The sequence below is a fragment of the Trichechus manatus genome, unplaced genomic scaffold (assembly GCF_000243295.1).
Source record: "Trichechus manatus latirostris isolate Lorelei unplaced genomic scaffold, TriManLat1.0 scaffold00030, whole genome shotgun sequence".
In the NCBI taxonomy this organism is placed as follows: domain Eukaryota; kingdom Metazoa; phylum Chordata; class Mammalia; order Sirenia; family Trichechidae; genus Trichechus; species Trichechus manatus.
This window is the reverse complement of record NW_004443966.1, coordinates 1,326,662-1,340,818: the sequence shown is the minus strand read 5'-3', so window position 1 is coordinate 1,340,818 and position 14,157 is coordinate 1,326,662. Positions and strand designations below refer to the sequence as shown.

The 14,157-nt window shown below is 43.4% G+C and overlaps 1 protein-coding gene across 3 annotated transcripts in view; it reads left to right on the top strand.

Moving 5' to 3' along the window:
* RAB27A (RAB27A, member RAS oncogene family) overlaps nucleotides 1-14,157 on the top strand; it is a 92,922-nt gene that overhangs the window by 1,489 nt on the left and 77,276 nt on the right. The gene's annotated exons all lie outside the window — the stretch shown is intronic.

Sequence of the window (14,157 nt, the reverse complement as noted above, 5' to 3'; positions counted from 1 at the left end):
ACTCTCAATTCTATTCGTTTGATCTGTACGTTTATCCTATGCCAATACCACACTGTCTTGATTACTGTTGGTTTGTCGTAAATTTTGAAATTGGGAAGTGTGAATCTTCCAACTTTGTTCTTTTTTGACATTGTTTTGGCTATTTTGGGTTTCTTGAATTTCCATGAGTTTAGAACCAGCTTGTCAATTTCTCTTGCCTTGGTTTTAGACCAGATGTAGGGATTTTAAAGTAGGTAGCAATCTCTAGGAGCAGGACTCTTAATTTCCCCCTCCCTAACCTGATTTTCCCTTTGTATTCTCCATCTCACTAAATGTCAAATTCTCTCTTGCTCAGGCTAGAAACCTTGGAGTCATCCTTGATTCCATTCTTTCTCTCATACCCCTCATCTAATCCCTCAGCAATTCCTATTGCTTCTACCTTGAGAATATATCTAGGATATAGCCATTTCTCACCATTCCCTTTGCTTCTACAGAGCTCCTACCATCTCTGTCACCTGGGTAATTATTGCAAAACCTCCTGAATGGCCCCCCTGATTCTTCTCTTGTCAGTCTGCAGTCTATTCTTAGTACTGCAGCCAGAGTGAGCCTTTTAAAACTTAATCAGTCCTGCCACTCACTCCTCCGTTGAGGATTCTCCAATAGCTTGTTATCTCAGAAGAAAAAAACAAAGTCCTCATCATGGCCTGCACCCTTACGTGGTGTATGGCTACCTCTGTTTGGACCTTCTGTCACTCTTCCCTATGCTTTCTCTGCTCCATTCACACTGGCTTCCTTGCTGGGTTCCTTGAGCGTGCATCCACCTCAGGATTTTGCACTGCTGTTCCCACTGCCTGGAATGCTCTTCCCTCAAATGCATGGCTTTCTCACTCATTTCATTAAGGTCAAAAGTAATTTCTTTGAAGAGGCCTTCTTTGGCTATCTAAAATAGCATCACTCTCCCATTACTTTTGGCCTCCTTGCCTGATTTTTCTTCCAAGTATAGCACTGTCATGAGATGCACACAGATAGATGGATGGGTGGATGGATGGGTGGATGGATGGGTGGATGGGTGGATGGATGGATGGATGGATGGATGGATGGATGGTTGGGTGGATGGATGGGTGGGTGGATGGGTGGGTGGGTGGATGGATGGATGGATGATGATAGATAGATAGATAACTGTTTGTATCCTAATGCTAGAATATTAGCTCCATGAAGGCCAGGAATTTGTCCCTGTGGTGTGGTGTCCCCAGCACTTAGAATGCTTTCTCACACATAGTTAGCACTCAATAAATATATGTTAAATGAATGAAAATGGAATGGAAGACTGAGAAATGAAGATCACTGTACTATTTCTTTCTCACTAGTCCTTCCCACTTTATGTGTAAGAGAAATGACCTCAGATGCATCAGTGTCTCTGAAGCCTTTCCTCTTTAGCCTCCTATTTCCCCCAGGATAATGGCCTTACCCTCCTTGGAGAGGGAAAAAGGTCAAATCAGTAGAAAGATGAAGGCTTTTTGGTCCTTCTCCTGGTGGCAGAGAGGAGCTCTCTGCTCTGCAGCCTGGGCTGCCTGGGCAGGGCTGGGCGGTGCCCGTCTCCAGTGCTTCGGCCTCTTGTGCTGATCTAGGCAGAGAGTGAGGTTCTTTGAAGTTAAAGAAAATGGAAATTCATTTCTTGCTGAATATTTTGCACTGTAGTGAATTAATCTTTCTTGGGTTTTTAACAGAAATTGCCAACTCTGAGCTTCATTTCGGCATTTAATTACACACTACTTTGGACTGTCAACTGTTACATGTATGTCTGCCTTATTCCCATGGCTAGCTTATAAGTAGTAACATTTTGGAGGCAGAACATGACTTCGGCTTATTTTTTGAGTCTTATCTGGTAAGAAATCTTAGACAAAATAAGTGTTCAGTGAACTCTTACTGAACGTATCAATAAGTTAATGGATAAACCTGGATTCATTTTCATCACTGGAAGCTTCTATTCTGTACATTTAGTTTCTCTCAGTCACTAGCTGCACGTATCTTGTTACAGTCCAGCATCCTGCAGCTGAATGTGGTTTCCCGCAGCGTTTTCTCAGTGAGAATTAAATTAAGTGGCCTAGAGAATATGGTAATGAACTTTCTATGTTATTTTTTAAACTGAATCTGCTTTCCCTGTTATTTAAGCTTGGAATGTACTTCACCTATATCTTCATTGCAAAATATGAAAGAATAATTGTTCTTACGCATGTATACGTGTGTGTTTTCTCGTAAGACAGTCTAACAGGTCTAATACCTTCTGAAAAATAAAACAGCACTTGCAGGGTTAAAGTCTGAGGCCCTAACAAGCAAAATCATCTTGCCATTGTTAAAACAAGATTTGCTTCTGAAGAGAGAGGATTTTCCCTTCCACAGCCTTTGCTTTTTATGCTGAGCGTAGGTTTTGCTGGAGCCGTATTTATTCCTTTGCCTCTTGCTCAGAAAATTTGAGTTTATGATCTGGTTTCCGTTAAGCTGATTACCTTGGGAGTAGACCTGAGCGCTGAGTTGGAGGCAGAGATAAAGGTTTTTAATTCGCTTTCCGCTCATGGGACCAGGTGTGTAGCATAGTGAGCACCCCAGCTTGTTCTGGCCTCCCTGTACGGTCAGGCAGTGCTCTCCCGGGCACGCCACGTTCCCTTTCCTGTACCACCGAGGTCCGGTAACACCCCTGTCTTATCTACTAGCGAGGAAAGTTAGATGTCTAGCTTGCTCAAGAGGAATATTGAAAGTTTTATTCCTCTTTTTCTGTTTTTTTTCTTTTTTCTTTTTTTGCCTTTGTCTGTGTTACCCTTGGCCTCCCGTTTGGTGCCTCAGCCATGCTTAGAACCCCCAAAGTATATGGAATCAGATTTTTGACTCTTAAAATTGAACTTTTGATGTGGAGTCAGAGGCAGGGTTGCCAGATCTACCAAATTAAGAAAAAGTTAAATTTGCATTTCAGGTAAACAGCAATTTTTTTTTACTACTGGTATGTCCCATGCAATATTTAGGGCATACTTACACTAAAAAAAAAAAAAGCACTGTTTGGGGCATAATTATATTAAAAATACTTGTCATTTATCCGAAATGCAAATTTAACGGGTGTCTTCTATTTTATCTGGCAACCCTAGTCAGAGGTCATGTTTGTGCACAGGAAATGCATTAATTGTGATAATGTCCAAAGAATGACTAAGCATATGTATATCCTCTTAAGGAAGGAAAGAGAGGACTTGTAAACTCAGGGAGTATTAAAACTAGAAGGAAGTTAGAGAGCATTTAGTTTTACTCTTGTCTTTTATAGTTAAGGAACTTCATGTGCAGAGAAGTTAAGTCATTTGTCAAGGCCACACAGAGTTAGTGGCAGAGCTTGAACTAGAATTCAAGGTCTGATGGTGGGTCTGCTGCACTATCTTCTCGCTCAAGAGATCACGTGTGAGTTGCTTGTGTTTTAGTGTTGACCCTTAGTCACTTCAGTTGTCACCCACCCATGAACACTCCACTATTATGCTGTCCCTCCAGTCCCCATATTGCAGACAGAGCAGTTCTCATGAGATGCCCTTGACTTTCCAGAGAGTCGCATGGCTGTTGAAAGACACCATTTGGTTATATTCCCTGTTACAACACCAAAAGCTTGTAGTTCAATGCGTCTTTATTCCTTTTAACGTCTTGCTAATATTTTTATTCCTTTGGAGTTTTTATTATAAGGTGCTTTCTTTAAGTGGGCTTACCAAGAGTAATTCCACAACAACCAGGTGTTATCTTATTGAAAGCCTGCTTGCTTTGAGTGGCCTAACCAAAAAATAACAAAAAAAAAAAAAACCCCATAGTTGTCGAGTCGGTTCTGACTCATGGCGACTTTATAGGACAGACAGAAACCATAGGGTTTCCAAGGAGCAGCTGGTGGATTCGAACTGCTGACCTTTTAATCAGCAGCCGAGCTCTTAACCACTGTGCCACCGGGGCTCCTTGAGCAGCCTACTCCTCCAAAATTCCTTTGTATTTTAATAGGATAAATATGGAAGATATATGGCAAGTATCAAAATAGGTAGGTAGGTATATATGACTTGCCTTTAGAAATGTGTCCTTTTTAAACACTGGGTTTTTTTATTATTATTATTTTTAAAATTTTATTTATTTTGCTGTTGTTGTTGTGAATATCCACACCAAAACACACGCCAACTCAGCAGTTTCTCTATGTCCAATTCGGTGACGATGATGATACTCTTCGAGGTGTGCAGCCATTCTCGCCTGCCTTTTCTGTGTTGTTCCTTCTCCATTAACATAAACTCACTGTCCCCTAAACTTCCTATCTAATCTTTTGAGTTGCTGTTGTCAATTTGATCCCATAAAGATAGTTCTTAAAAGAGCATCATTATCTTCTTAAAAGAACAAATATTAAGGCAGACTTTTTTTTAACTAGTTAAGCTAAACTATTGTTTAGTTTTAAGAAGACTTCAGGGGATATTTTTGGTTAAAGGTTTAAAGATTATCTCGGAGCAAATAGTTTCAGTATTATTATTGTTAAAGTTATTTGTACCTATTAAGAAAGCATTCTTGAAAATGAACATGCTTCTTCTATCTGCCAACCAGAATACCAAATTTCAGAGCCAGTGATCTTGTTTTTTTCACAGCTTCATTGGTTAATTCATATAAAGCGCTACCATCTGCCAGGTCAAAGCATAACAATGAAATTGGTTGCCAAGGGACTGACGAATCTGTTAGTTCTTATTTCCTGCAGTTCATCTGCCCTGCCCTCAGAGCATGATCCCACCACATATAGCCAGGCTGTAGCTGAGTATGGCTGTATACTTATCCCTTGTGTATTCTATCGTTAAAGACAAGGTCTCAGTCAGCTAGTTAAACATGGTGGTAGTTCAACCGGATGTACTAGCCCTAATATGGGGACAAATGAGACATACAGAAATAGATCATTACTTAAATGTTCATTTGAACAAGGTTTGAAAATACCTCGGAATTTATTAATATAATCCACGGCTATGGTCGTGATTTCTTTGTTTCTTGCCACGTGTGTTTAATTTTTATAATGCATCTCACCACTGCAAGGGAGCGACCCCAGGAGTGAGTGAAGAGATCTGGCAGACCTTGGAAGGATAAAGTATTTTCCTTCCAGTCAGATACTGGAGACCAAACGTGGCCAAGCAAGCTGCTGGCTGTGTGTGGCTTGGCTTCCCTTGTAGGGACAAGGCCAACTCTCCATTGCCACTTCCCTCTGTCTTAGGCACGGAGGGCCAGGGAGTGGGTTGTGGTATCTCCTCAGGGAGTGATTCACCCCTGTGTCCCACAGTTCCTACTCGAATGTGAAGGAACCAACACAGCCGGAGTCGGGAGGCTGGTTTTTGGTCTCAATATTGCTGATAATTAACTGTGTAATATCACACGCATGGTTCTCAATCGGGGATGATTCCCCCCCCCCCCAGGGGACATTTGGCAATGTCTGGAGACGTTTTTGGCTATCACAACTTGGGAGTTACTACTAGCATCTAGTGGGTAGAGGCCAGGATTCTGCTAAACATTCTGCAGTATGCAGGACGGCCCCCACAACAAAGAATTATCTGGCCCAAAATGTCAATAGTGCCAAGGCTGAGAAACTTGCATTCGGCAGATCACTGGACTTCTCTCTCAGGTCTGCAGTTTCCTGAGTTACACATTCTCTCCATCGTGTAAGCTTATCTAAGCCTAACCCCACTGCTGTGGTCTTTCTAAACTTTTCTTCACTCCACTTCTAAGTCATTAAATGTGGTGTAGGCCCCAGACATCTGTGTGTTCTTGTTTTTCCATCTCCACGAGTGATTTTGACAGGCTGTTAGGACTGGAGGCCACTGCCGTCGGGGAGCATGTGGGAGTGAGGCCCTTGTGGAGGGGACAGGTCAGCCATATGAGAGATGTGGGTTCTGTGGGGACAGCCCGCCAACAGGAAGTGAGGGCCCTATCTGTGGTGCCTGTCTGCTGTGTGATTCCATGTGGACAGAAGCCTGCCAGAAAGACCTCAGAGTACTGTGGGTGACCTGTGTCTCAGTGCCTCTGCCTAACTGACTCTCAGATGACCAGGAGCATCCATTTCCCACGTTTCCAGCTGGCCACCATACCCTTGTGCAGAGGTACCTCAAACATGAGAGTTACCCAAGGACATAGTAAGACAGGACATTTTCTTCATTAACACCCCTGTTTCCTGTGTGAGTAGAGGTTCTCTCAGAGATTAAAAGTCAACAACAAAAAACCTCACTGTGAGTCATCAGTCCATTTTACCACCCGGATAAGGAAACCTCATCTGTTGCACTTACAGACTCGTGTGGCTTGGAGCTAGGAGGGACCTTAGGGACATACATGATGTCTATGAGGCCCAGCCTCCCTCCCTCCTCAGAGGCTCAGTGTCCTGCTCAGGGGTGTTGTGTGGCTAACTGATGGCAGAGAGGCTTCTAGAAGACAAGTCTGCCGGCTCCCTCATGTGTTCTTTCCATGCCCTTAGGCTAATATTTCTTGATTATAACCAACTGTCCAATGGCAATCCAGAATTTTGTTGTTCAAAGGAAGTGACTTTCAGATGGCACTTTGCCAACAGCCAGTATCTCCTCCTTGAACACTTCTGAAATATCACAGGCAAAGAAACAAGTATATTATGATTCTCACCTGTATCGAAGCAGCCCAGAAATCTTGAGTGCCTGCTATGTACTCAAGGCCACCTCATCTCCTGCCTGTACTGATGTTTTCCTGCTCCCACTCTCTCTCCAGCCCCTGCTATAGCCCATTCTTTAAAAAAAGCCAGTAATCTTTTAAAAATCAGATCACACCCGTCTTCCGCTTAAAATTCCCCAGTGTCGTCTCAGTGCAGTAAGTACAAAATCCAAATGCCTATAACCATGGTCTAGAAACGTCTCGGTGTCTGGGCCCTGCTGGCCTCCGTGAACTCAGCTTGTCCCTGGTCTCCACCCTCTGGCCTCACCTACTTCCTTTCTGTTTTTTGGAGATGCAAAGCTCCCTCCCACTCAGGGCCCTGTGCACACGCCCTTCTTATCATCCATGCTTTTCCTCCAGATCCCCCCCTGGCTGTTCCCTTTGGCACCAATTCAGGTTTAATTTCAAATATCACCCCCTCAAAGAGCCTTCTCTGAGCACCCTGTTGAAGGTAGCCTATAGTCAGTCTCTACCCTATTATTTGTCTTGTTGTCTTCAGAGCACTTATGACTATTTGAAATTATTTAATTTTTGTGTTCACTTGTTTATTGTCTGTGTCTTCCTGCTGAAATGTACTTTCTACGAGGGCAGGGACTTTGTTCTATGTGTCACTGTACCCTCAGCACCTGGAATAATGGCTGGCACATGGTAGGTGCTAAGTTAATAATGAATAAGTGAATAAGCACACAAGGAGTTGGTGTTAGAGATGACCACTTTACAGATTCAGTCCTATGTAATTCATATTTTTCCCTACTCTCTGGACTTTATTTTATTTTTTAAACAAAAACCAGAATGTCAGTTTATTGATACCTGAGGAATGAAATGGTTAAGCAGACTAGATTCTTTTATTGGAGGACTACTGTATTTGCTTCCTGTAGTAAAAACTCCATGGGAGACAAACATAAAAGGAGAAGTCTACTTGGTAATGACAGACTTAGGGCATGGGACTTAGAATCACAGAGATCCCAGAGCCTAAGGGGTTTTCTATTAAAACATGCACACACAAAGCAGCACGTTTTTCAGTCTCTCGGGGATTTTAATTCATTAGGTTTGGGGTTAGAGCTAAGAATACACGTTTTATTTAAAACCCCACCTTAGTGATTGGTGGTGCATGGCCAGGTCTGGAACCAAGTGACCAAGCGCACCTCCATTCCCAGTGGTACACGGAGGCTCAGGGCATCTCGTGCCTCACTTGGTGGTTCACAGCTAGCGAGCGGGAGATCAACTCACATCTCCTGCCGTCTCTGCACTGCTCAAGCCTCAGGGAGGAAGATGCTCAGGGACAGAGGCAGGCAGCACAGGCTCAGAAATTGTTGGTTTATTACATTTTTTTTACATGTAGCTAACCAATCTGGGGTTAGACCGGAAATGCGTACAGCATAGGTGTTTAAATTTATTATTATTATGAGGTGTCACATCAATTAGATGTTAGATAATGGGGTTACCAGGGCACTCCACTACAGCAGTGATTCTCAGTGTGGTTCCGAGACCAGCAGCCTCTACACTACCTGGCAACTCTTTTAGCAATACAATTTCTTGGCCCTACCCCAGGCATACTGAATCAGAAACTCTGGTGATGGGGCCCAGCAGTCTGTGTTTTAAAGCCATCCAGGTGAGTGTGATGCACCCTGAAATTTGAGAACCACTGTCTACAGGTTCATTTTACAACACAACTAATGGTTAAAGCTGCAGACCTCAGCCTTGTAGCTGATGACTCATAAATAACCAAGGCCTTCACTTAAGCTACCCATCTGCCTTCCTTAGTGGTGTTTATTAAAAACATGACCTATTGTTATAAATCTTCATTATGATGCCATACATAAGAAAGGAAGAGGAATGGACTGATACTTATTGGGCATTGCTGCATGAGGCACTGTGCTTGTGCTTCTCACCTCATTTAATTCTCACAACCATCCTGCTGGGTAGGTATTATCATCCTGTTTTACAGATTTGGAATCTGAGGCTGGTAGAGGTTCAATAACTCCCATGATCTTCACGCACAGGTGATTTGCCTGGCTACAGTAGTGCATTTTATCTGTTGTCTCCCAAGAGCAGTGGGTCTCAAACCTTGTGCATAATCAAGAATCTCCTGGGAAGCTTGTTATAAATGCACATTCCTTGGGCCTCCCTCCAAAGATCCTAATCCAGAGACCTGGGTGGGACCCAGGATTTTGGATTTTCATCCAGTATCCCAGGGGAGTCTTCTACCACTGGGCAACAGACCGGATTTGGAGAAATACTGTCGTGGATCCATTTACTCCTGCCCTAGTGGTTAGACCAGATGACCTTCCAGCTTCTCTCCATCCCTGAGCTTCTGTGTCCTCAGTGATTTGTGTCTGCAGACCATAGGTACCGGGCGGAGGCATTGGCAGGTGAAATACAAGGACGAGAGGAGGGAGCTTTGGAGCCTGCATGGAGAAGCTAGTCATGTATCTCAGTGTCTGCCTATTTCTGCTCTCTGTGTCTCTCAGAGAGCTCCCAGGCCATGTTTTGGCTTTGAGTAACTTGCGGTCCTTTCCGTTATCTACCCCAAATTGCCCAACTTTTCTTATAGCAACTTTGCTCTTGCATTGGTAGGGTACACGGATGCAGGCAACTTCCTCCAAGCTGTAACTGATATCTATCTACAGAGTAGTGCATTGCCTCAACTTTTGAGGGCAGAAATGATGTTTCGTCTTTTTGGTGATAAGATCCCTTATTTTTCAGAGCTAGAACTGACATATTTAGTGAACGATTTGCTAATCCATTAGGAGACTGAATGATTTGTACCATTATAAAGGAAAAAAGTGAGATGCAAACTTAAAAAAGGACTTCTGGTATAATGGCTGAGATGCCTGATGCCCTTCTTGGCGAATTACTGTTGAGTTGGCTCTGACTCATGGTGACCTTAGGTACAACAGAACAAAACACTGTCTGGTCCTGTGCCATCTTCACGATCATTAGTGTCTTAGTTATCTAGTGCTGCTGTAACAGAAATACCACAAGTAGATGGCTTTAACAAAGGGAAAGTTATTCTCTCACAGTCTAGGAGGCCAGAAGTCTGAATTCAGGGCACCAGCTCCAGGGGAAGGCTTTCTCTCTCTGTCGGCTCTGTAGAAATGTCCTTGTCATCAATCTTCCCCTGATCTAGGAGCTTCTCAGTGCAGGAACCCTGGGTCCAAAGGATGCTCTGCTCCCAGCACTGCTTTCTTGGTGCTATGAGGTCCCCATGTCTCTCTGCTCGCTTCTCTCCTTTATATCTCAAAAGAGACCGGCTCAAGACACAACCCAATCTTGTAGATTGAGTGCTGCCTCATTAACATAACTGCAGCTAATTCCATCTCATCAACGTTATAGAGATAGTATTTACAACACATAGGAAAATCACATCAGATGACGAAATGGTGTACAATCACACAATACTGGGACTCATGGCCCCGCCAAGTTGACAGATATTTTTGGGGGACACAATTCAGTCCATGACGATTGGTGTGCTCGAGTCTATCGTTGGTGTTCACTGTGTGTTTTGAGTGCCTTCTAACCTAAGGGGCTCATCTTCTAGCACTATATTGGATAATATTCTTCTGTGATCCACAGGGTTCTCATTGGCTAATTTTCAGAAGTAGATTGCTAGGCCTTCCTTCTTAGTCTGTCTTAAGTCTGGAAGCTCCACTGAAACGTGTCCACCATGGGAGACCCTGCTGGTATTTGAAATACCCATGGCGTAGCTTCCAGCATCACAGCAGCACGCAAGCCACTGCAGTATGACAGACTGACAGACGGGTGGTGATTCTTTGTGAGGTAGCATGCTGATTTCTGTCCCCATGCTTAGAAACAGCTACAGACGTAAATACCCCAAAACAGACGTGTATTAAAAGATGATGGCAACCTACCAGGCCTTTGCCAAGCAGAGAGGTCAGCAAATTTCTTTAATATGTCTTGTTGCTGTTGTCGTTCAGTGCCATGGAGTCTGTTTTGTCTTGTAGCAACCCCACATGACAAAGTAGAACTGCCCCATGGGTTTTCGTGGCTGTGATCTGTACAGAAGCAGATTGCCAGGTCTTTCTCCCGTGGAAACTCTGTGTGGTTTCAAACTGCCAAAGTTTCTGTTAGCAGCTGAGTGCGTAACTGTTTGTGCTACCAGAACTCCTAACATGTCTTAGTCTCTGAAAGAAATTGTGTAGGAGAGCATGGAAGGAAATTCGCAAAAACAAGCGTTTCAGATTCCTGGGATCCACTGTGTATAGGGCGAGTGGCTCTGTACCAGTGAGAAGATGACCACGTTGCAGGTTAGGTTTCCAGGAATAGTTTCTTTTGTCACCGAATATTAGAATTGATAATAATAATATGCAACGGAGCGTACTAACGACAGCTCACATTGTTTGAGAACTTACTGTGTGACGGGAATTATACGAATGTTCTCTCATTTAATCCTCGACAGTCTTTCAAAGTAGATCTTATCTTTCATTTTACAGATGATGAAACACTCAAAAGGAGTAATTTTGCCCAGTGCTGGGACTGGGGTTTGTAGTGCTAAAACAGGGTAGTCCCAGGTAAACCAGGACACTCAGTCACCCAGATTGTCACCCAGCCAACTGCCCCACAGTTGACAGGAAGGAAGTAAGCCCAAAGGCTTCTGCGAGGTCAGAATAGATGTTCATATGCCAAAACTCGCCACCTCCCTCACAGAGAGACCCTCTTGGTGCCCATTTTACACACAGTTCTGATAAGCTTGGTTATTTGGTTTCCAGGGGACTTGTCAATCAGAAGTTGCACATTGAAGGGGGCAGGGGCCGCTCCAAGGAAGGCACACTAATGACTGCGATGAGGGACAGCAAAGGTGGGGGTTGTTGTCTTCTGTCCAGTCTATTCCGACTGATAGTGACTCCATAGCGACCCTATAGGACAGAGTAGAACTGCCCCATAGAGTTTCCTGGTTTATAATCTTTACGGGAGTATATTGGCAGGTCTTTTCTTCCATGGAGCCCCTGGTGGGTTCTAACAGCCGACTTTTTGGTTAGCTTAGCTGTTGCACCACCAGGCTCCTGAGGTGGGGGTAGGGAGAATGAAGACACAAAATTAATACAGTGGTCAGAGGCCACTTTCGTGTAGGGGCAAACATACCTTAATAAGAATAGCCATTACTGAACATGTATGATGTGCTGAGCATTAATCTAAACACTTTGTTGTTTTTTTTTTAAATTGTTGTAGTTTAAATGAAGTTTACATTTCAAGTTAGTCTCCCATATAAAAATTTACACATACATTGTTATGTGACCCTAACTGCTTTCCCCATACTGTGACAGCACACTCCTCCTTTCCTCCCCTGATTCCCCATGTCCATTCAACCAGCTTCTAGCCCTCTCTGCCTTCCCATCTCACCTCCGGACAGAAGCTGCCCATTTAGTCTCTTGTATCTACTTGAGCTAAGAGGCACACTCCTCATGAGTATCACTTTATGTCCCACAGTCCAGTCCAATCCCTGTCTGAAGAGTTGACCTCGGAAATTGTTTGAATTCTGGGCTGATAGAGAATCCAGGAGCCATGCTTTCCAGGGTTCCTCCAGTCTCGGTCAGACCATTAAGTCTGGTCTTCTTACTAGGCATTATTCTAGACACTTTGTATGTATTGCATAACTTTTTTTCAGTTGCCAACTCATGGTGACCCATGTTTGCCAGAGTAGAGCTGTCCTCCATAGGGTTGTTAATGGCTGATTTTTCAGAAGTAGATCACTAGGCCTTTCTTCCAAGGTACCTTTGGATGGACTATAACCTCCAACGTTTCAGTTAGCGGGTGAGTGCATTAACCGTCTGCACCACCCTTATGTAACTTAAGCCTTATAAAACAAATCTATTATTATCCCTGTCCCACAGATGAGGAAACTGAGGCAGAGAGATTAAGTAACTTACTCAAGGTCACACAGCCAGCGTGGTGAAGCTGAGACTCAAGGCCAGGCAGTCTGTCTCCAGAGCCCAGATCCTCAACATCCTGCTTATGTGCGGATCCTAGGTCCTGAGGATGTAGCACAGCAGGTTAACTCTTTCATGCCTGGTGGTACATATAGTGACCATGAACCTTTCACCCTCTGCGGTTTATTGGGAAGCTGTTGCACCACGGATAGTGTGTACTGCTGCCAGACAGGGGCCTTCGTGTCTTTGTGTTGGAAACCAAAGAAACAGGTGTGTGCTGCAAATTACTGTTTTCACAGGGTATTGTATGAGGCATCTGAATTTTTGGTAGGGAAAACAAAAATTTTGAAAGTTTGTATTTGTTACACATATGTGCCAGTAGACCCTGGGGGTATAATTAGTGGTAATTCATATGTACCACGAAACACTTAGGGTAGGCTTGTGGAAGGGGGCAAGGAAAAAAAAATCCTTACCACCTACCGAAAATTCAGACACACTCAATGATTCAGCATGCTTCCATTAATGAAAACACATGGTATCAACAATAAATTCAAAGCAGAAAATAACTGAGTTACCAAAGGGTTAAGAATACTTATTGTGATGCCCTGAATTTTTCAAGACAAAAAAAGTTAAAGCACTGGCATTACCCTTTACTTTGCATAAATTAATTTTTTAAATTTTATCACGGTTGTACATGGACATAAGGAGCCCTGATGGCGTAGTGGTTAAGCGCTCGGCTGCTAATCAAAAGGAAGGCGGTTTTGAACCCCCTGCTGCTCCGTGGAAGAAAGATAGGGTAATCTGCCTCCCTAAAGATTACAGCATTGGAAACCCTATAGGGCAGTTCTACTCTGTTCTGTAGGGTGGCTGTGAGCTGGAATCGACTCGAGGCCTTGGATTTGTTTTTTGTTTTTTGGTTATACGTGAACACGTAGAGTCCAGTAGTTCTACAAGCCTTGTTAGGAAGAGCTAGCAGGATCCTTCCCCCAGCCACTTCCTGCTGCTCAGAGTCAACTGCTTTCCGTTCTCCCTGTTAGCTGACTCTTGCTGGTGGCTTCGTCCTGTGTCTCGAAACGACACACTCATATTTCTGTTGTTCATTTTTCAGTTTTAGGCCTTACCTATTGACACTTTATTATGACAGAGGAGAATTTAGCTCATTCCTCTACCTGCCTCACCATACCTGCATACTCTTTGTATCCCCTCCTCCCAACATAGCTACATCATCATTTTAGTTAGATCAATATTTTGCAGGCTTTAAAAAAATTGATTTTATTAATGATTCAATACTTATTTTCCCTTTTTTTTTTTATTGTATTCGGGTGAAGGCTTACAGAACAAAGAGTTTCTCATGAAACAGTAGTACACATATTGTTTTCTGACATTGGTTAACAACCCCACGACATGTCAACCCTCTAAGTTCTCAACCTTTTTTTTGGTGAAAATACACATAGCCAAAGATACACCATGTCAAAAATTTCTACATGCACAGTTCAGTGACATTGACTACACTCTTCCAATTGTGCTGCTATTCTCACTTAAGATGAAGGCTCACAGAACAAAATAGTTTCTCATTTAACAGTTACTACAC